The sequence below is a fragment of the Hemicordylus capensis genome, chromosome 4 (assembly GCF_027244095.1).
Source record: "Hemicordylus capensis ecotype Gifberg chromosome 4, rHemCap1.1.pri, whole genome shotgun sequence".
Lineage (NCBI taxonomy): Eukaryota > Metazoa > Chordata > Lepidosauria > Squamata > Cordylidae > Hemicordylus > Hemicordylus capensis.
The window spans coordinates 35,534,437-35,554,890 of NC_069660.1; the positions used below are offsets into that span (position 1 = coordinate 35,534,437).

General features: G+C 45.2%; 1 long non-coding RNA gene across 1 annotated transcript; it reads left to right on the top strand.

Annotated features, from left to right (window-relative positions):
• Nucleotides 1–325: 325 nt before the first annotated feature.
• Nucleotides 326–13,751, top strand: LOC128325416 (uncharacterized). The gene is made up of 3 exons (XR_008307438.1): nucleotides 326–417; nucleotides 10,511–10,654; nucleotides 13,331–13,751. It is a non-coding gene; the product is annotated as an uncharacterized LOC128325416 (long non-coding RNA).
• Nucleotides 13,752–20,454: the final 6,703 nt, after the last annotated feature.

Consider the following 20,454-nt stretch of genomic DNA (forward strand, 5'->3'; position numbering starts at 1 on the left):
AAGGACCCAGCACTCAATTCCATTCTAAATCATAGATCACAAATGCTACAAGTGACCATAGTTTGTTTGGCACTAGTGGCTTTTAAGTCTGAAACTGGCATCCTTCATCTGCTCACTTTTTTGCAGTGAGGTCAGATAACATTGTTGCTAGCCCAATGAATTCCCATGTTTTTTGAATCTGTTTTTCAGGCCTGATTTGTTGCCACTTTTCTGCCTTTTTTGGAATCAGAAATCCTGCCTTCTGTGTGTAGTCTGGCAGGCTGTTGCTGGTTTATTTCCAGACTTAATATTTAAAAACACTTTTGCTGTTTCCCTCATGTGGAGCTCCAGATTGAAGGCTGGGCAGCTCTTCGCCCTGTGCAACTGAGCAATGGAAAAGCTTATAAATCAATTACCTGCCTCTCCACAATCTCCAAGGTAAGTGGGGGTGATATCTCATAGCAAAGAGGGGGAACCAGCCAGCACAGTACGCAACTTGCTACAGTTTCCTTTCAGATGGACTATCACTCCTAGCATCCCCTTGATTCCACACCATGCTCCAACCCCCACAACATCAACAGGGCAACCTAAGAGGCATCAGCTCCATCTCTGTCATGTGCAAAGAGCTGTGCAGCTCCATGTGAGTATGATTCTTTGACAGGAGGTGAAGAAGGAGAACCAGCCAGAGCAGAGGGCAACACACCAGCCTTCCATTTAAAAAGGAAGAGAAGTTGTTCACCTTTGCTCCAGGAGGATGGAGCAACCCCATGGCTGACAACATGGAATTATAGATGATAGATCATTCATTCCCCCAATTAGAGCAGATGCCTCCCTTTGCTTTTCAAAATCAGGCTCTCCCCTACAACATGGCTACATGGACAACCATTTAGGATTTAACAAAGATAATAGAGCTTTATTCAGGGCCACCTGAAACCACCACTGTCATTCCACTTTTAGCAGATAGCGGAAAAACAACTTCTCAGCAGTATTAAAATACCCTTGTAGGGGTGTGCACAAAACCAGGTTGAGCAGTTCAGTTCAAGTCTGGACTTAAAACAAACTGGGCAAAAGGATTCTTCTATCTTGAGTACTGGAATAATCCTCACAACTGAATGTGCTATTGGGAATTACCTCCTGGGATTATGTCACTAGATGCAGGTGGCATCTCTGACCAAAGGACCAGGAGGCCCACAAAGACGAAGACACCCAATGTCTTAGTGGTGCTTTTGAGAACCAGATCTAAATGCTCTCCAGTACATCTGAATGTGGATGGGAGAGTTGAGAGAGGGAGCATGGAACCGCAGGTCCATAGGGCCAAAATATAATTGCATTATGAGCTCAATGGGCTATGGAGGTGCCCATGCACCATTACAGGGCCTCCAGGCTGATACATCATTGGGAAGAAGCCCAGGGCCTGGCCTTGACTGAGTACCCAGAGCAACCTGGTCCCATCCCTGTATAATAAAGTAGCCTTTCAAAGAGACAGGTTCTATATAGCTGTCTTTCTGTTCTGGAGAGGGGCATTCAACTGCCCTGAGACCTTGGGTTAGGGCGGTATAAAAATGCACTAAATAAATAAATAATCATTTATCTTTCCTCCTCAATAGCATCCTAAAGAGGAAGAATCAGGAAAAGCTTTTCTGCTTGAATCTCCATAGCAAACTGGTCTTTTGCCACTGGTTCCACAACTCTGCCAGTTTGCTTAGACCTCTCATCTCAATTCCTCTCATTTCTTTTTCTCTGATTCAGGAAAGCAAAGCAACATGTAGCTGTGTTGGGGCATCCAAAAATAGCTGATACCTGCCAGAGCTCCCTTTCATTCCACTTTCTGTTTGTCTACATTTTTCTATATGCACATTGGGCTTTATAATAATATATTTCTAATTGTTCCTATTATTCTTTAATAAATATCTAAATAAATAAATATCTATTAAAACTAGATATAAATTATAAATAGATACAGTGATCCAACTCTTTAAAGATACAAAAACAGATATTATTCTAGTTCTTCAGTACGAATCTTAATGTCTCTATAAACATACTAGTAAAATGGCTTGCAGTTTGCAAACATATGAACATTTTATGTTGCTATAGTTCTAGTCTTTTCTGACCTCTATGAGATCTCATGACCAATGTTTTTCAATTGGATAATTTCCCCTCATTTTCCAAGGTAGTAATGCATTTTTCTGGGTTTTGGATTTTGATGTTGATTTGATTTTGATTTTTTAGTAGTCTGGGTGAGGTCTGGAACCTACCCACGAAAACAACATGTTTCTCTCTTTCGTGGTTTGGTCTGGGAGTTTTATGTCAGCCAGTGAGTCGGTGAAGACCCAGCAGCTTTATATTATACATAATGCTGTTATATAGGCATATAAATACATATTATACTACATCAAACACATGCAAATGAATGAAAGAGATTTAGTTTGTTATATTTTATCTCTATGATATTAATGCCAGAAACACAGAGTTTATTCTAGTCTCATTACTTTTTTCACTTCTCAGAACAAATCTGGCTTTTTTGTTCCTTCATGGGTCAGTTCTGATTATACTTCCCCCCACCGTCGAAATGGCCCCCATGATAAAGAAGAGCACCAAGAGTGTGCCCCCCTGACGTCTTTCCCAGACGTCCCCAATATCTTCCCAGCACTTTCCTTTATTATGTAGAAGGGGGGTGGCTCACTCAAACCACCATTTACGAGCAATCCAAATGCTAGTTTAAGATAGTATTTGGGTTGTGTATAGCAACAGTTTGATTGAACTGTCCCCATCCCACACAATAAAGTAATGCATTGAGATGATATCAGGAAATCCAGGAAAAAAATTGGCATAGATGCACTCTAGGTTCTGTGGACCCCTTCTTGGGAGGGAATATCATCCAAACTGGCCCCATGTTGGTATTGACCTAAAGGTCAGCCTATAGTATGGGAACATTTACTTCCAATTTACTTCCTTACAACAATAAAAATTGGGTTTAAGCTGATAACAAATGTACATCCATACATCATAATAAATGTGGGGGCATTCTTAGACATTTTAATAGGATATGGTCTTTCTAACTGCGGGCCAAAGATATGACATTAAACATGAAACCACCTGTTTTTCAAGTTTCTCCATGTAGGCATTGACCTACATGCCAATTTATGCTATGGGGAGAATCTTTCCCTACTTTCTTCCTTAAAACAATAAAAATTCCAAAGGTTCATGGCTCTATACCCGTACATCATAGACTTACATCATAGAAAAGTGCTCTTACGCACTCTTCATTCTAAGGCAAACAGAAACTTGCACAGTGTATGCCAGCCACTGTTACATTGGTTAATGACTGATCCTCTGATAAGGAGCCTGATGTTAACGGTATGTACTGATATTGTTGTTAAAAGATCAGCGGTTTCACATTTGAGCTCTCTAAGCAATCTTGGCTATATGCCAGGACCCGTGAATTGTTAATTTGTAATTTGTATATTATAGGGATGTACATGAAAGGGATTTTGTGTTGCATTTTGAGCTCAAAACGAAATGCAAAATGCTTGAAACATTTCATTGAAACATTTTGTTAAAACAGAAGCCAAACACCCATCATGCCTTACCACACAACCCACCTCTGTAACCCTAGTAGCCACCCATGGGGAACAAAAGGGAAGTTCCTCATTGTTCCCTATGGCCGAAACAAGCTGCACTTATGGCTGAAACAAGCCGCACTATGGCTGAAATGAGCTGTGCACACAACAAGTTTTGCATTGCAATCTGCAGTGCATTTTGTATCCCTGCCTTGACCCGGGTCATGACTCAGCCATGCACGGGCCAATTGCGCATGCACAGCAGCCTCCAAAATGGCCAGTGCAACAGAAAGGGCTGAAGAACACTCAAACTGGATGATTTTTGCCACAAGGAAGGCTGACGGGGGAGGGGAACTGCCATTGACCCACCCCCCGTGGCCTTGGAGAAGCCCCCTGGAGGGAGTAAGTACTAAAAAAAAATCTGACTCGTGAACCCCACCACCTGGAATGGCCAGGGGAAACAGGTTCAGTCTGGGGTTAGACCAAATGAGGTGGTTCAGTTCAACCCCAAGCTGTAAGAACATATTTATTCCCTCCTGATGTATTAACTTGCATGGGTCCACAAAAATCATTATTAATCAGATCCAAAGGATGCTGTGTTTCTCTTTCTTTGCATGCAGGAAAAGCAGGTCGTGTTGCCTTTGTTCTTCTACAGCATGCACACTTAATCAAAGTGCTGCAGGGGGCTATTTTTAGACCCTTTACCAACTTTTCAGTCTGACATTATTTTGGCATCTCTATGACCTAACCTTCTGTGCCACAAATTCAGACATCCTTTATGTGTGCATTCTTCACAGTTTTGGCCTTTTCAGTCACACATTCTACATCAAACAATCCATTCTCTTGTCAAAGAGAATCAATTCTGCTTTCATAAGCAATTCCTGTTTATGAATAGTGAAACAGTGCCTTCCCTTAAATTTTATTTCGTAGTCCCTTTCTGTAGCATATTTTACAGACATCAGACTTGTTTCTAGAGTAGGCACATACGACGCTTCTTCAATTGTTAATCCAATGGTTTCTCCTTTCTCCGGTTTGCAGAGCAACTGTGCAGATCCTTTGCCTTCTCCATACATCAGTTTTCCATCTGCCAAATATATAGGGATTTTACAACTTGTATCTAGGTTTATAAATCTATCCCTTTCTCTAATCAGCTTGCTTATAACACCTGAGTCAATGCAAATGCCACTGCTGCATTTCTCAGACTTAGCTTCCAAAACCTTATCTGTTCTTGCAAGGTATATCCTTTGCTTATTAGCTTTAGTCCCTAATTGCTTGTAAGTTCTGTACTCTGTGTTCCCAGATGTTCCCATGGGTCAGAACCATGGCCACTTCTTTATGGAGTTCCCCAGGGTTCAGTTCTTGCCCCTATCCTTTTTAACATCTATATGAAGCCACTGGGTCAGGTCATTCATCAGTTTGGGGTGAGATTCCATCAATATGCTGATGATACCCAGCTGTACATTGCCATCCCAGACAATGCTGGGGATGCTGTCTCTGTGCTTGCTCGATGTCTGGAAGCTGTTAAGATCTGGATGATTCAAAATAAGCTCAGACTGAATCCCACTAAGACTGAGCTGCTCTTATTCAGCCCTCATACTGGCCAAAAGTTGGATCCAAACCTTTTTTTGGATGGGGTGGTGCTGCCCCCAAAGGAGCTTGTCCGTGACTTGGGGGTTCTTTTAGACTTGTGTCTCCTGTTTGAACAGCAGGTGGAGGCTGCGGCTAGAACTGTATTTGCCCAGCTTCATCTGGTTCGCCAATTACGCCTTTGGCAGGCACTAGTGACAGTGACTCATGCCCTTGTCATCTCCCACTTGGATTACTGTACCGTACTGTACTTGGATTACTGTACTGTACTGTACCACTTGGATTACTGTACTTTACCTAGGGTTACTTTTGAAGATGATCGGGAAGCTTCAGCGGGTCCAGAATGCAGCGGCTCACCTACTTATGGGTGCCAAAAGATATGATAGGGTAACACCTCTCCTGCAGTCGCTGCACTGGTTACCCATTCGCTTCCAAATTCAATTCAAAGTCCTGGTTCTTACCATCAAAGTCTTGAAGGGCTTGGCGCCTGTTTACCTACAGAACCGCCTCTCCCATCCAGTTACATCCCGTCCTATTATATCATTTCAGATGACCCTTTTGTCAGTCCCTGATTTTCGAGAGGTTCGGAGTTCTAGGACCTGCTAAAGGGCTTTTTTGGTTGCTGTCCCACTTCTTTGGAATTCTCTTCCCCTTCAGATTCATCTAGCCCCCTCTTTACTGGTCTTTAAATCCATACTGAAGACCTTTCTTTTCTGCCGGGCATTTGCCCTGTTGTTTACTCTATTTCCTTTCCATTATCCATTTTAGTTTGCAATTTCTAATGTAATTTTTGATTGTAATTTTTATTGTTACCTTATTTACATGTCATTGTACACCGCCTGGAGTCTTTGGAGTGGGCAGTATATTAAATGCTTCTAATAAATAAATAAACATTTTAATTGTGTAATTTTTGTAGCCTTGTTTTAACTTCTGTGTGAACCGCCTTGAGATTGTTTTGATGAAAGGCAGTATAAAAATTTAACAATAAATAAAATAAAATATTCTGCCAAAGCCTAGTCACAATGGGAAAAAGACCCCCAAGTGTGAAATCATAATGATTCTTCTTTCTCACATCTTTCTCTGCCTTTCTAACTCTTCTAAAATAGAAAGCCTACTCCTTTCACAAGAAGTGGCTAAACTGTACAGAGGGTTAAAATGTTAATTGCCAGGTCATGTTGACACATATACATTCATTGTTATCTATTTGATTATTTCATCATCTAGCCTAGCATCCATATACAAGTACGCACGTAGACTCATATTCTTGTGGAACACAATACACAATTGCTTGGAATGTGAAAATATGCTACCATCACCCCGCCCAGCCCTACCAATAGAACAGTTTAAATATCAGCCTAGCTCAGTACTAAGCATTTACATCTGGTTGCTGCCAGCACACCATGAAGACATTGAGAGCTTTCCTCCTTGTGGGCCTCCTTGTCCTTTGGTCAGAGATGCCCCCTGCATCTAGTGACTTTGTCCCAGGAGGTAAGTCCCAAGAGCACATTCAGCTGCAAGGAGTGTTCCAGGACTTGTCTTTTTCACCATCATGTCATTCAGCTGAGAGATGCTTGCATAACTGGTGGCCCAACAAGCCAGACATCCACCAAACTGGAGGGTTGGTTGCCCAGGTGGGACTTTGGCACATCACACGGCAGAGTCTAGTAGGTTTGTGTGGATCAGGATAGAGGCAAATCATAATAGGTCAAGAGGGTAGGAGAACCAGACTTTCAGTACTGAGCATGAATTGTCCCCTTTGCTAAGCAGGGTCTAGCCTGGTTTGCATGTGGATGGGATACTATGTATGAGCCCTGTCTGCTGTAAGATATTCTCCATAGGGGATGGGGCTGTAGCCCAGTGGTAGAGCATCTGCTTACATGCAGGTGGTCCTTGGTCCAATCTCCAACATCTGGCCCTATCCACCCCCAGCACAGTACTTCCAGTGACTGTTGCTGGTGTCTATCTTGTGTTTCTCTTTAGAATGTGAGCCCTTTGGGGGCAGGGATCCATCTTATTTGTTTGTTATTTCTCTGTGTAAACCGCCCTGAGCCATTTTTGGAAGGGCAGTATAGAAATCGAAAACATCATCATCATCATCATCATCATCATTATCATCATCTCCAAGTTGGGCTGGGGAAAGGTCCTGGCCGAAACCTTGGAGTTCCAGTTAGTGTAGACAATGCCTAACCAGATGGACCAGTCATCTCACTCAGTATAAGGCAGCTTCCTACCGTATGTTCTTATATTCCTAAGACCAGGGTAATGGGGCCGGGGGGGGGGCGCGGCAGGATTCTCAGAAGCACTTTAGCTCAATTTGGAATTGACCTTTGGGAAACTGACATTTCTGTTTCTAGACTGCCCCATCTAGTATCCTAGGCAGTTTACAAGCAATAAAAAGCTCAAATGATTCAATTCATCCTGAGCCCAGTATCAAGGCCAGTACAGGGCCAGATTTCTGAATCCTCCCTCAGTCCCCCGCCCTGCTGCTCTGTCCTCATGGCCCACTACTGCAGCACCATTGGCTACTGCTATAGCTGCTTCTACATTCACCAGAATGGTGGCTGCTCTGAGGAAAGCAAGCATCTCTCTCCTTGGATTAATTTGGAGCTTCCCTCAGCAGCTTTGCAACCCAGATTAGGGTATTTACAGTCTAGTAGGAAAGGCCACAAAAGGGAGCAGTTCTTCCAGAACAATATTTAGCAGGCTGAGATCAGTTCAAGGGGCACAGTAATTCTAAGCCTTTTGTCTGCACTTATTTTTCTTAATCGTAGAACGACCTGGAGACTGTCCAGTGACTAACGCAAGATGCTATAAGAAAAATAGTTATAATCATTGTCATACGGACCTCGAATGTCCAAGGGGAAAGAAGTGTTGTGAATGGAAATGTGGACGAATCTGTCTTCCAACAGTTACCAGTACGTACCCAGCCAGATTCTGTTTTACTTTCAGGAAAGACAACTTTTTGCCAGTTATGGTTCTGCTTAGCACAGGGCTGCACAACTTTGGCCCTCCTGAGTATGTTGGACTACAACTCCCATCAACCCTGACTATTGGCCACTGTGGCTGAGAATGTGTAGTCCAAAAAGAGCTGGAGGGCCAAAGTATATATGGATAGATAGATAGATAGATAGATAGATAGATAGATAGATAGAATTATCACAGGCACACACTTATAGAGGATGGGGGTGCCCTGGTTCTCCTCTAAGAATCATGTTCACATGGAACTGTAATGCTTCTTGCAACTGACTGTGAGAGAGATGGAGCTGCCACCTCCCTAGGTACCCAGCTGAACCTGCCTGGGAGAGAGGAGCAACCCCTGGGAATTGTGATCCACCAGGGGGATGAGAGTGTGCAGGAGAGTGTGCAGGATTGCCTACCATGCTGGCTGCTTCTCCCTCCTTGCCTCTGCTCCATCTTGGGTATTTCTGGATGGAGGGTTTTTTGTGGGAGTTTCAGTGGGCTTGCACAAGAACAGCTTGCAGGAGTTACCATGTAGGTATTTGCATCTAGCAGTTCATGTGATTGTTCATCCTGCTGTTTTCTACCCCATACCAAGGCAGAAAGCAACATTTCTTTCTTTTTTCATTTACATGTTGCTGCTCTTGCACAGTAGCACAATTTCAGTTTACTGTACTTCCGATTTACCAGCTGCATATTCCCTCACACACACACACACACACACACACTCCACACCACAACAGTGGTGATGATAATACTCAGGCTTGAGAGAGAGTGACAGAGGGAGAGGGAGGTGTGTACCAAGACAGCTGGACTTGCCTCTGATGACTGGAGGCAGAGTTCCTGCAGTGCTCCAGGATGGGGCTTCTTGCTGCTGCCAGAGAGCTTCCCACCCCTCTAGCTCTTAATGTAGCCGACGTAAATATTACTGTGTAACCAACACAAGCAATTGTTGGGGGGCAATAGTTTTAAACCCAAAATGCAGAAGAAAGGACAGCTGGACATGGAAAGCTCTGCTCCCTTCCTGCCTAGCACCAGTTCCTCGTATGACACCTTTCATATCATCTGGGTCACCTATAGATATTATGATCTATTATGTATAATGCAATTGAAATGTAATGTAGGTAACCCCTCCTCCTTCTCCTCCTCTTAAAATATACAACCCAATATTGTTCACAGCATACAACTGCTAAGAATGAGAACAAACTAATTCTATCATTTTCTAGCCCAGCTCTACTAATCAAACCATAGAAATTCCAGCCTAGCTCAGTCCTAGGCATTTTGATCTGGTTCCTTCCAGTACCATGAAGGTATTGGCTGCATTTGCATGTAACAGGGGATTGGAGTTGCAGGGACCCATGGTTTCCCTACTGTTACTTCTAAACATGTGCAACTCTGATCCAGTCCATAGCGTGACCCGAGGTTGCACTGAGGAGAGTGGAGACTCCAATTTGAACCCATAGTTTGTAGTGAGTTTCGCTCAAAACCAAGGATCGAGGGAGCCTCCATTCCATCCAAATGCAGCTCTGGAGGGTGCATTTGGCTGGACTGGCTGAAGGAGGATGCTCATCCCTTTCTCCCTCCCTGATTGGCTGTGTGGGCTGTCCTTCAAGCAAGAAGGAAGCCTGCACAGCCAGCTCCCCCACCTCACTAAAATCTCACGTACATATGGACACTCTCCAGTACATATGAATGCAGATGGGAGAGCAGGGGGGAGGGAGCATGGAACTGTGGTCCACTGGACCCGCGGTTCCATGTTACATGAGAATGTGGCCATTGAGTGTCTTCCTCATTGTGAGCTTCTAAGCTCTTTAATCAGGGCATAGAAGCCCTTTCTTGTGAAAGAAGAGAGTTGCCTTTCCAATTTAGAAGAGTTAGAAAGGCAGAGAAAGATGTGAGAAAAAGGAATGGTGATGATTTTACACTTGGTTTTTCCCCCATTGTGACTAGGCTTAGACTAAATGTCATCTGCATCCATTTGGAATTGAGCTAAGGGAAACTGAGCTATTTTTCTTAACATCTAAAATAGCTCATTTAATTCTGAGTCCAGTAGCACAGACAGTTCAGAGCTTGTGCTCCCAGTAATACTTTCCTTCACCACACCCCTACACCACACCACCAGCACATTAATCAATCTGTCCTCACAAACCTCCTCTCTAGCAGCTTGCTTCAGCTACTGCTATGATTGCTTCTTTTTTGAAAACAATGACAGCATGCAGAAGGAAAACAGATCTCTCTCTCCTTTTATTAATTTGAGGCAACAGCTTTACTCAGCAATGTAGTGATCCAGAATAGGATTTTTGCAATCTAGGACAGACAACATTAAAAGGGAAAGGTTCTTCTAATATTTGGCAGACTGAGATCACTATCAGAAGCATAGCAATCTTAATGTGTCTTTCATCCCACACATTTTTCCTCTTTTGTAGAAAAACCTGGACTCTGTCCTGTGCCTAAGACTCAATGCCTTGCATTCTATCCTCGAAATAAATGCAATTATGACAAGCAATGTCTAGGGGAACTGAAGTGTTGTGTGTGGACATGTGGACGAGAATGCGTTCCACCAATTTTTGGTATGTATCAACCAGTTATTTGTTTATTATTGTTTATGAAATTTCTATAATACTTTCCCTAAATGTTCAAAGTGATGCCCAAGCATGAACACTGAACAGAATTTCTGCAGATTCAGAAATGAATCTCCAAGGGAAGGCCAGAATGAATTAAGGTGTCTTTACTTGATGGTGACATGGAGGTAATCCTTGAAAGGAGAGTGAGCCTGAAGATTGAATTGGCATTGCTCCACCTTGTATATCAACAAATATCCAAAATGTATATCAAAGGTGGCTAGTTGGAGAAAGAATGGAGGCTTTGCATTCAAAAATAAAATAGAAGAACCAATGATGGAGAATAATCAACTCGGTCTGGGCGATTTGATGTGATTTATATATTTACGGCTTATGACTGTATCAGTTGCACACTACATGCATTTTTTAACAGAGAAACAGAAATTCCATCCAGACTAATGCTGCTGGTGTGACAACACTGCATGTGTGCGACATAGGAGATATAATTTCCATTGATCTCTCCTTCCCTCTGAAGCCCACTGGCCCCTAAAAACATGTCCCTGAAAGCCATGCAGCCCTCAGGGATATATTTTGGAGATTAGAGTTGGCTGTTAAAAAACAAACAAACCCACCACTCCTCTCTCATAGTGTGCACAGAGTCTGCTGTACCAGCACTTTGTTTGTCAGGATGTTGGCCAGTATCTAGAACCATCCTTTATCAATAACAATCTTCATCAAATCTCGGACTTAAGCACATGAAAGAGAAATATAATATAGAGATATATTGACTTGCTTAATACAACCTGATTTGGTCATTTGAATGTATGAAACATACATATCGTTGTTAACTATTTTTCCTGGTTTCTTTGAACATTTACAATTGAAGGCATATTAAAAAAACAATGTTTATTGTTGTGAACACTGGTCATAACATAACATAGCATAACATAAAACATGACATAACAGAGAAACAAAAAAGAAGAACAACATACCATAGAGTTACTTCAACAGTCTACCTAAGATATTACATGAACTTTTTTTTAAATTTATTGAACATATTTTTATACCGTCCAAAACGCATGTCTCTTACAGAAGAAAGTCATTTATTTATTTATTTATTTGCTTGCTTCCTTACTACATTTATATCCCATTCTTACCCCCAAGGAGTCTTGAGCTGTACCTAGAGAATATGCTGCATTTGAAAACTTGTATTTGAATAATATTCAAAATCATCATCTAAGATGCATAAGCAATTGCTAAATTCCCATTACAATAGAAGAATTGAACAAGAATCAACTGATACTAGCTGGGCCAGGTGCAGAGCATCTGCGCCTCTGGCCAGCCCACCTACCTGCCGCTGCCTTTTTCTCCCCCCTCCCCCCTTCCCCATGGCTTTCTAGCTGGCCAGTTGGCCAGCCCACTTCTTCTCTTCCCAGCCCGCTTCTTTCCCCTCCTCCCCCGCCGATTTATGTTTGGCGGGCTGGTCGGCCAGCCCACTTCTCCTCCCCCCCCCCACTGCTGCTTCCCCCACCACCACCGCTTTCTGGCTAGTAGGCAGTCCGGACAGTCCACTTCTTCTCCTCCATGCCCAGCCGACTGCTCCCCCGCACCGCCTTCCAGCCAACTGGCCTGTTTCTTCTCCCCCCAGCCTGCCGCTTTCTGGCTGGCTGGCCGGTGGCCGTTTTCTTCGCCGGCTAGCCACTGCCACAGCTGCCATTTTCTTCCCTCCCACCTTAACCTGTGGCTATCCGGCAGCTCTCCAAACTCTCATGAGATCTGCCACGCATGGGATTAGCCACAGGTATGCCTTAGAGAATTAAATATAGAGCGAATGAGGGAAAGGGTTAGGAGAAGCTATAATACTCAATAGGGATATGTGAACCGGTTCAAAGTTCAGCCCGTTTGCCATCAGACTGGGCCTGGTTTGGTTCAAGGTTACACTTGGGGCTGGTTCGGGGGTTCTAAAGGTTGTTTTTTATTTAATTAACACTCACCACCAGGTCCAGTGGCCTTCTGGGGGGGTGCTCCTGCACCGGGGGTCTCTCCCATTTCCCTCTACCCCCGCCAGCCTCCCCCGGTCTTCTAAGAGCCATTTTGACCCATTTTCAGGAGTTTTGGCCCTTTCTCTGGTGGTGGTGGCCATTTTCTGGTGGTAGCTGCCTTGCATGTGCCCTGGCCATTTGCGTGGCCGGGTCATGACCCAGAGTCACGGCCCAGCCACACAGGGACCCATTGCATGCACAGTTGACTCCAAAATGGCCACCATGGTGGGGGGAAAGCCCTGAAAGCACCGAAGATTGCCCAAACTGGGTGATTTATGGCATAACAGAGGGCAGCAGGGGGAGGGGGAGCCTCCAGGGAACCCCCCCCCCGCCATGGCCTCGGAGAAGCCCCCGGAGGGGGTAGGTTGGGAGGGTTTGGTTCTACATCGAGCCTTCAAACTGAACTGGTTTGATATCAAACTGGTTTGCACATCCCTAGTCAGTGAGGCCTCAGACCTTCAGAGAAATGATAGTATGTCAGGAGAACTGGAAATTATATGTGTACTAGAGCAGCCAAGGCAAACCACATCCCCTCTGCAGACTGGGCGGCAGAATCATATAATCCACAGAAAACACAAAGTGTTGCCTTTGTGATGGCAGTTTTTTACTCCAGTATATCTTATGTGTCTTTTTCCCCCTTTAGTGTAAGACTTTGCTTTATACTGATGAGCACCCAGCACCGCCAGCAATACCCTGTGAAACACATCTTCACCCCTGCAACATTCTAGTGATTGGGAGATACCAGCCAATTCAATTCATTTGCGGGAGGAAGCTCAAGCAGAATGATCAGCTGATCTGGACCTCTAGAAGCAACATATATAGCAGGCCTGCACAACTCAAATGACCTGGCGGGCCGAAACCAACTGTGACTTGGTTCATGGGGGCTGAGGTCAATTCCTAGTGTGCTGATTATTAGAGTAACACTTAACATCAATCAATCAACCAATCAACTGAATTAAAGTGAAATGAATTAAAAATGAATTAAAAATAAATTTAATCAATATTTAACTTTTGATGTTCTGGCAGGCCAAGATTGATTTAAATTAATATGAAATAAGTTGAATTAAAATTCATTATAATAATATAAATATTATACAATCTGTACAAAATACATAATAAAATGCATTGTTCTTCCTTTCCACCTCTGCCAAATCATCACACAAAACATGGAACACTTTTAAGGGAGGGGAAATGAGAACCTCTTCTCATAATTTTGGAAAAGAATGGAGAAGGGGAAAGAAAGATGGAAAGGATGCAGCAGGAGGCTTGGCAAGAGAGAGAGAGAGAGAGAGAGAGAGAGAGAGAGAGAGAGAGAGAGAGAGAGAGAATGGAGCAGTCTTGGTGGGTGGGTGAGAGAGTGAGCATGGGGCAGTCTTGGTGGGAGAGAGAGAAAGAGAATGGAGCAGTCATGGTGGGTGAGAGAGGGAGAGAGAGAGAATGGAGCAGTCTTGGTGGGGGTGAGAGAGAGAGAGAGAGAGAGAGAGAGAGAGAGAGAGAGAGAGAGAGAGAGAATGGAGCAGTCTTGGTGGGAGGGAGAGAGAGAGCATGGAGCAGTCTTGGTGGGGGAGAGAGAGAGAGTGGAGTAGCCTTGGTGGGAGAGAGAGAGAATGGCGAAGTCTTGGTGGGGGGGGAGAGAGAGAGAGAATGGAGTAGTCTTGGTGGGAGAGAGAGAGAGAGAGAGGCGCAGTCTTGGTGGGGAGAGAGAGAGAGAGAGAGAGAGAGAGAGAGAGAGAGAGAGAGAGAGAGAGAGAGAGAGAGACTTAAGAGACTTAACTGCGCAGGTGCACCTCGCAGCTGGGAAGCAACACCGGGCCAAATGGCAGACCCAAGTGTCACTCTGGTTTCTGCCGCTGTGTGCCACTGCTGCCGTGGGGGAGGGTAAGGAAGAACACCCGTACCCCTGCGGCCATCTCCACGGCCGTGCAGCGGCTGGAATTTTTTTTGAGGAGGTGTTTTTAAGCAGCAGGGGAAGGAAGAGGAAATAGCCCCGGGGGCCAGGAAAAAAGGCCTCGCGGGCCGCATCCGGCCCTCGGGCCGCATGCTGTGCAGGCCTGATATATAGCCATTAGCTTTGGAATAAGTGCTCAGTGCTTTAATTAGTTCGGGTCTTAATGTGGGGAATTTAAAGTGTCCAAGGTTAAAATGTACTTAATTTATGAATGACACAAAACTGAAAAATAGTAGCAAGAAACTGATTTTCAGTTGTTTAACATCTGAGCAAAGTCAGAAATAAAATATGGAATAAATCAATCCCTGTAACCTTCTGGTTACAGGGCAGCAGTTTTACCACTGCGCCACCAGGGGCTCCTGTACCTGTACTCCTGGAGGCTTCCCGAGTACCAATCACATGGGGGGCAGGATTGTCACCGATCTTTCCTTCCCCTGGAAGCACCCTGAACCTCACAAATATATGTCCCTGAGGGCTGTGTGACCCTAAGGGACATATTTTTGTGAGGCACAGGGTGCTTCCAGGAGGAGGGAGAGCAGCAAAAATCATGCCCCTATGCAATCTGCACTGTAGAGTTAAGTGAAGCCTCCAGCAATACAGCTGCGTCTCATGTTGCATGCCTTCTGCTTTAGTCAGGATGTCAGTCCGTGTCTCTTTATCCCAAGATGAAGCTCCTAGCAAGCAATAGGCCTTCCCACTCCCACCCCATGCCACTCCCACCAAGTGTTTATTTATTTATTTATTACTTAGGATGGCTTCTATACTGTGCAGAGATCTGTAGGTCCAAGAGAGATCTGTGAACGCTGCTTGCAAGCCACTCTAAAGCACGTGCACACTGCTTTGGGAGGTGGAGCTGCTCCATGCCTACCAAGCATTGCATGAGTGCAGCTGCAACACTGCTACCATTGGGAATGATACTGTGTTTCTACACCCAGGGGTGGTAGGAGACCTGTTTTTGCAGGAGGCACAGCTTGACAGGAGGCTGACCCCCAATGGGGTTGTGGGGCAAGGCAGTATTTGTCACCTCTCCTCAGTCACCATGATACATTAAGGTGCTCCTTAACACAGGAAGGCCTTTGGATTTTTACAGGGTAAACACTACCAAGGTAAAATCCCCATTTACCATTCCTAGAAGGGTGTGAGTCTTCTTAGATGGGACTGCCCTCTAATTAGTAGTACTTTGGATATATTTCTAGTTTCAAAGTTATTTGGGGGGGCTCACTGAGAGTCTTATTAAGTGGCCCAATTCTTCGGGCGATGCGGAGTCTTCCCTCACCCCCACTGAGTCCCAGTCTCTGTTCCCAGTCAGCCCAGGCGAGGCCGCAGCCAGCCCCAAAGCTCCTGCTTTTTTCCGCCCAGCAAAGATGAGATCTTGCAAGGTGGGAATTCTACCTCGTGTGATCATGATGGAACCCTCATGAGCCTACAAGGTCTCATGAGAGTTCCAGCGAAATTTCACAAGCTTATAAAGGTAGGCAGGCTCATGATGAGAGGCCAGAGAGGCGAGGGCTGCCTGGGTGAAAGGAGCCCTGGGAACCTAGAGGCCTGGCAATCTGAGGTGGTTCCAAGCCACCCTGTGAGGCTAACAGGCAGCCAAAATGGCTTAACCAACAGGCCGACACTCTGAGGCTGAGGCTCCATCGAGAATGGTGTGGCGGCCCTGACGGGGGTCATTAGAATTATACAGGACCATTGTCAGCATCAACTGGTTTCAGGGCTGTTGCAGGACATGTAATTTGGGAAGAAGATGAAAAACCAGTTTGGCAAAGCTACAGTGCAGTTGTGAAAGCTTCAGTGCAGTTGCCACAGGGAATGAGGAAGCAGAGACAAGATATAAGCTCAGCCTTCCCCACCTATTTGCTGAAGAACCAGACTTGTTCAGTTCCAGACATCATTTCTGGATCCTGAGGGTGCCATGAAGTCATTGGCTGTTTTTCTCTTTGTGGGGCTTCTTGCCATTTGGATAGAATTACCCTCCACGACTGGAAGTAAGATGCTGCTAGTTGAAAGGGGGGAAGCCAGTCATCAGTTTTGGTAGCACTGGGCACAATGAGGAGAGCTGGTCTTGTAGTAGAGAGCATGAACTGTCCCCTTTGCTAATCAGATTTGCATCTGAATGGGAGACTCCATGTGAGCAGAGACGTAACCAGGGTGAGGCAGGCAGGGCACGTGCCCTGGGCGCCAGCAGCAGGGGACGCAAAATGGCTGCCATGCCCCGCCCCCAACCACCACACACACACAATTTAAAAAAAAATTATTCCCCCAACTTAAATCCCTGCGAGCGCCACCGGGCGGGTCCGCTGCTGCCACTGTCCTCACCCCCCACTCCTGCAGGTGTGAGTTGCGAGGTCTGGGTTGGAGGTGGGCGCTCTCCCATTGATTGGCTGGAGACCATGTGCAGTGCCCCCGCCCCGGAATCAGCGCATGCCAGCCTGCACGCAGGAGACGACCACGTGGGTTGGACAGAGAGAGAGACTAGCAGCGTGCTGTGCTGTTCGGTACTTCCTCATGCTGTGTGTGCTGCTGCCTGCCTATGTTCATTGAGTTGGTTTGGATTTGGAGGTTCCCGGTTTTCCTTGAGTCGTTGCTGACTGATTCATCATGCACAGACTTACACACTCCCCCAGTGAGTCCAAACTTAGTAAGTGTAAACTGCTCTCAAATACAAAGATATGCTTATCTCTCTTGTGTAGTGTGTGTGTCCGGGGAGTCTGGGGTCGGGGGGAACTCTTGGATCATCTGTCGCTGAGAGTGGGATGCTTACTTTAGCAGGAATTAGTTTGCTTGTTATTCCCCTCCCCCCTTAATGGAGATGTTTGCCAGTGGTGTAAAAGCAGAGGGAGAAAGACATATTTCTCACTAGAACAATGTTCAGGAGTCCTCGGGTTGGGCGGGCACTTCATGTTAGACTCTGCTCTGAATATTTCCTCCTTGGGGGCATGTGTTTAGCCACCATTTGGAGGAAGAGCCCCTACATGTGGACAACGACTGCTTGGGTGGGGGCGGAGGTGGTCGGGCCACGCGCTCCCCTTCTTCACGGACTCGCAACGGTTGCCAGCAGCGGTGACCACCGCTCTCTCTTGTTGCCCAGCCCTGGCTACCATCGGGAAGTTCCCCTGGTCAGTCACTCCTCTCTCCTCTCCCCCATGGCCGTTTTGCTGCCATTCGAAGCAGTGTGTGCCTGCGGTTGGTGCCTGCTCCGCTTTGCCTGCTGCTCATGCCTTCCCCCCTTGCCCCAAGGCCCCAGTGGGGTGCTGCAGCCCTGCTCAGGGTGATCGCGACAGGGCACCGAGGGATTTGGAGGACCGTGGGGCGGCAGATGGAGGACATGATTTAGGAGCACGACACAGACCTCCCTCCCTCCATCCTCCTCTTCCCTCCCTCTTGCATCTGCCCCCTCCACAAGCGCTCTCCTTATTCTGCCTTCTAGGATGGAGAGCTTGCTCTGCTCTAGTAACCAGCGGAATAGGCAGGCTTCGGTTTTGTGAGTAGTCGTTTCTTCCAAACTACTTGTTTCAACAGGGGTACTTGTATAAGAGGGATTTGGCAGCCTTCGAGTGTCCTCACCCCACCTTATATGTTTTCACTTGTGATTCTGTGGATGATAATTTGCTCTTATATCACTCCCAGTTTGAGCCAAATCCCCCCTCCCTTAAAAAAAATTTAGGGGCTTGTGCTTGTTTTATTCTGTAGTTAGCTGATTTTAGAACTATTAGTTTTAGGCAGTGGAAGCTAGGAATATGGGGAAAGGAAGGAGCCTCCGTCTAAACAAATTAAAACAGGTCATTTTATTGCTTGTGAAACAAGTAGTTTTTGGCTTCAAACTCAGGGGCATACGTGAGAGGGAGGAGAGGAGGATGGAGGGAGGTCTGTGTTGCGCACCCCACAGCCCTCCCTCCCTCCATTGCTCAAAAAGCTAGCTGAAGCCTGCCCATTCTGCTGGTTACTAGAGCAGAGCAAGCTCTCCGTCCTAGAAGGCAGAATAAGGAGAGCGCTTGTGGAGGGGGCAGATGCAAGAGGGAGGGAGGGAGGACTGTGTCGCGCTCCTAAATCATGTCCTCCATCTGCTGCCCCACGGTCCTCCAATACCCTCGGCGCCCCATCGCGATCTCCCTGAGCAGGGCCGCAGCGCCCCACTGGGGCCTCGGGGCAGGGGCGGGGAGGCATGAGCAGCAGCAGGCGCAACATTAATGGTGAGTTTGTCTTTGGATCAGTGTGAAATCCTTAGTATTAAGGCCCACTGGGAGTTTCTTGCTCTCTTGCTCTCATTTTAACTGTCTTTCTGAAAGACTAGAATATATTCCAAGCAGTGACACAGTTTACTCTGCAAATCCTTTAATTATTTTCAGAGTATCTGGGAAAAGTCAAATTCTCCATTTATTTTTAAAACTGATGTAATAGTGATGCTACAATGCATAGTAGAGAATTAGACAGGCACTTCTGTTTAGTTTTCCAAGTACACCTCCACATAATATTTGGGTATTTCATGAGCCCCAGCATGCTGAAATTTGCAGTTTTCCAGCATTTTTTGGTCTGGCTATGTCCACTGCTAAATAGTTTTTGAAATATTAAAAGATCAACGAGCTTGCCTTGTATTTTTCAGCTGATATTATGGTAACGTTATCTGAAAGATGGGTGTCAGATGTTTGGACAGGGGGCACAATTTCAGTGCTTGCCCTAGGCGCTATTTTCCCTAGATATGCCTCTGCTCCTGAACATTGTTCTAGCGAAAAATATGTTTTTCTCCCTCTGCTTTTACACCACCAGCAAACATCTCCATTTTTAAAAAAAACGTTGTGGGGGGGTAACAGGCAAACTAATTCCAGCTAAAGTGACACATTTCCAGTGGGGGTTAGTCCGCACGTACAACACACAGAAAATGGGAGCTTTGTGTCACTACTCACTATACAGATTATTGTGACATGAACTTTTTCGTCACAGAAAGGTTTTTGCCAGAGTGTATCAGTCACTCCTCTCTTTCTAACAATGAAAGTTGCTGTTAAAGGCGCGAGGGGGAAAGAGAGAGAGAGAGAATTGTTTATTTCATTTCAGCCTCAGTAATAAATGTCCTATCAGATTTTTTTGAAAAAAGAATCCGGAGCAAAAGAACCAAAGACATTCCTGCTCTTCAAAGTCCACCCTCTCTTTCACACTCACACACTTGAGCATCTCCTCAAGTTGTAAGAAAGTTGAGTTTGGGAGCAGCGCTGTAAACGATAATCTTGGGCTGGGTGGGAAAGTACATGCATTTATGAGCACAACTCTTAAATGACCACTTATGTTTAAGCTAAATACTAACATTCTGGGACAATGTAAAATAGACTCAGAGACACTGGACCACCTCTTTTTGGTGTAGGAGTGTGTAAGCTGTCCAGTTACACAGAATGCTTCAAAAAGTGGAATGGGGAGGCATTGCTATCAAAAATGCTTTACTCACCAACTAGAACAGTCCCTTTCATCACTCAAGTCACATCATCCTTACAGGAAGAAAATGACACCCAAAGAAATTAAAAGAGAATAACTGGTTTGTTTTAAATATATTAAAATGTGGGTTGCTTTAAGAAAGACACTTATTGCAGTGATACTCAAAAAAAGCACTTACTAAAAGTAAGAGTACACTGACTTGAAGGAAATGTGATTAGAATTGGGATCATAAAGTTCTGTCATTGCATATGAAAGTATTCTTGATCCACTGCTAGTATGATTTTTAAAAATGAAATATATCTCTGTATGTGATTTGTAAAAAGAAAAAGCATTGACCTGATTCAGTAGTTTACTATACATGTGATCATTCTCTCTCTCTCTCTCTCTCTCCCCCC